Genomic DNA, 3,336 nt, shown 5'->3' on the forward strand with positions numbered 1-3,336 from the left:
ATTTCCATCCAAGGAAGCTAAAGGAAGGAATCATTAAACAGAATAAACAGGTGAGAATGGGCTGAGGAGCAGCAATGGTGGACTGAGGACGACTGGAAGAAATTCATTCAGTGACGAATCTCCAATCTGCACTGGGTGACGATGAACCTGGGACTTTGGTCCAATGAGACTTCTAAAGATGAGAACATGTAGAGGACCTGCTAATGTCCGGTAGCTGATGGGGCTCTGATGGCTCTAATTAAACTACTTCCAGAAATGAGAAAGTTTCATTTGAGATTTTGGACACTTTTCTCATCCCATTTTTTAAATCATTTTATCCATGAGTGATTCCATAATTTTTCCCTCTGCTGGTCTAATAAATTCACCGTCACTGACTTATTTCTTTTATTGTCTCTTAAAGTCAGACAGTTGCCGTTTGAAATGGCTTTAGTTTCACGTCATGTCTGTGATTTGCTGTTTATCTGCAGCGTCACTCTGAGCCGCCGACTCCATCATTTTTACACATTTAGATCAACATTCATTTATAGTGGGTTCTTTTAGAAATGTTAGTTTACTACATAAATTTATTTTTACATTAACCTGATAGATATATCGATCACTATAATAATCCATACCCTTCTGAGCAGCTTACTATATAATCTCCTATTACATGCAAATAAAATGAGGGATAAATTGGGTCAAACAAACTTTTTTTTTGAGAGAATAAGTAAAGGCTGCAGAGGGAGCAGGAGAGCCTGTCTGTGGTATCCAGCCCAGAAATGAAGGGAGCAGAGGAATAAAGGAAGAGTCTCCCTTGGTTTATCTCCAGTGCAGAGGGAGCGAGCGCATCCATCGTGCTGCGATAAGATGGGTTATCAGCAGTAAACAAGGCCTTGGCCCGTATGAATGGAGCCCAGAGTGACTGAAGACGCCCTCAGAAACAGATGTGTTGGAATAAGTCAGCTGGGCTTATCCATTGCTCAGTCTGTGTTAGCAGCGCCCGGCGAACGCCTGCCCCGGCACGCCGTTCCACTTCTCACCGCCTCAGAATACACAACTAAAGGCTGTCCGCATGCAGGGGCACACCTGCTCATGTCAGGAAGCGTCTAAGGGGGATTAAATCTGGTCGAATAAAGACGAATGTTTGGACTCCAGCTCTGGATTACATGTTAGCTGACATAATAATGATGATTATTGAACAAAGACGCATCAGAACGGATTGGTTCATCTGAAATGTCTCCATGACAACGATCCAAACGAAGCACCATCTACTCTGGTTCCAACACCGACCTGCTTCCTGGTGCAGCGGAGGGAAGCTGACCCCCTAAATGACTGAAGGTGGTTTTCTGCTCCACATGGTTCCTGTGTCCGTCCGAAGCGGCCCAGGAGTCCAGCTCCCCGCAGCGCCGTGTGGAGGCCTCCATGACGGATGAGTCTGATGATGCTGGGACAGAATCAGAGCGCTGTGCTGACCTGGACTGGAGCGACGCACAGAAGCTAAAGTTAGCCTAGCCTTCAGGCTGAAACGACTCCATGAATATGAAAACAGAACTAAAGAAGCCGACGCTGATCGCTCCCTCCTCTGGCTGCCTCTCCTGTTCCATAAACACGCCTCTATCTGCATCCATAATGCCGCCATCTCTGGGCTCCCGGGATGGAGGGGCCCGCTGAGACAGGGAAAGCAATCGTGTGGCGTGTCAGCGGGCCGAGGGAGATGGGCCCGGTAATGGAAGGCCTTTAAAGGCTAAAAAGGAAAAGCTAATTATGATAAAGGGGCTGTGAGCTGTGTGGTTATCGCAGAGCGGGGCCTGCAGACTGGTCCCTGACAGTGATAACCAGGCGCCGCCAGACGCCCGCCGCTCTGTCACTGTCACTCTGCAGCTAAACATGGATTCACACGCCACTATTATTCACATGCATAAAGCAGTTTGGAACCGTTTCTGATGGAGCAACAGCAGAACCATCAGCCTGCTCTGGATCCCTCTGATGTTTCCTCTGCTCCACACCTGGAAACTTCTACACGCCATCTGGAACACAGACCCTGAGGTTTTGTTTGGGACGCCTCAGAATGGAGGCAGCTGAACCCGGCGAGGGCTGAGTGATGCTGAGCTTGATACAGAGGCACCATGATGCCCCCGTCAGCTGGAAGCCGTGGGGCCCATTAGTGCTGCGGAGGTAAAGAAATGGGAACATCCTCCTACATGCTCCCCGTTTCCCCTCTCTGCAGCTGATGCATTACGTATTCTGCCGTTCCTGCTGCCATCGCCAACCCCCCCACCAGCACCTCCTTTTAAAACCAGCTGCTGTTGAAGAATCATTTCAGCTGCAGAGATCTGAATGAGCTGCTCCAGGGTGTAAAAACTAAAGTTTCAATGGTTGCTATGGATACGTATCAAAACAATTGTCATGATTTAAAACTGCAGAGCCTCCAGCACCTGAAAACAGAAACCCAGATCCACCAGAGCAGGAACTGAGGCTGCCAAACAGCATCAGAACCAACTCTGACTGAGACACGCTAAGCTAGCATGTAGCCGCCCCTGCATGTAGGGATTAAAGCAAAAACAATCCTGAGCTTATATATATATATATATATATATATATATATATATATATATATATATATATATATTTATTTATATGATTGAAGATGAAATTTGACTTTTTAAAATCCAATACCACATAGATGCAGTGCATCTATATGTACCAGTTGCATGAACCACATTTCTTTTTTGATATCCAGTTTTGCTGCTAAGCGTTTTCTTTAACAGGTTATAAATTACCCAGCTGTTGCCGTAGCTCCCAGCAAACATGTAGCAGCCTGATGACCAGGGTCTAACTCATGTCTGCGTAGCACCTTTTTGCTGCTGGTTGCATAAATAAGGCTCCTGGAGCACAGCATGCAGAAGCAAGCGCCTGGTTGACCTAACTTCCTGTTCCAGCTGCTGAATGGCTCGCCATCTCGCCCCGTCTCCTCCAGCCATGCCCAGCGCCATGTATTGTGCAGACTAGGGATGCACGATATTGGGATTTTGGCTGATACCGATAGGGGGCCGATGATATCGTGCATCCCTAGTGCAGACCTTCATCTATGGTGGTGACATCTTCCCCGGATTTCTTTAACTGCATGGTTGCCATGATTCTGTTCTCAGTATCGTCCTTCTCTCCAAACATAATGGAGCCGTAAACGGCACAAGCTGAATCTCTGTGTAGAACTTCAGCACTGGACCATAATCTATCTGCATGTTCTGATCCGGGTCCGAAATGTTCTGATCCGGGTTAGAAATGTTCTGATCCGTTTTAGAAATGTTCTGATCCAAGTCAGAAATGTTCTGATCCGTTTTAGAAATGTTCTGATCC

This window comes from Cyprinodon variegatus, unplaced genomic scaffold, assembly GCF_000732505.1.
Source record: "Cyprinodon variegatus isolate N-32 unplaced genomic scaffold, C_variegatus-1.0 Scaffold969, whole genome shotgun sequence".
In the NCBI taxonomy this organism is placed as follows: domain Eukaryota; kingdom Metazoa; phylum Chordata; class Actinopteri; order Cyprinodontiformes; family Cyprinodontidae; genus Cyprinodon; species Cyprinodon variegatus.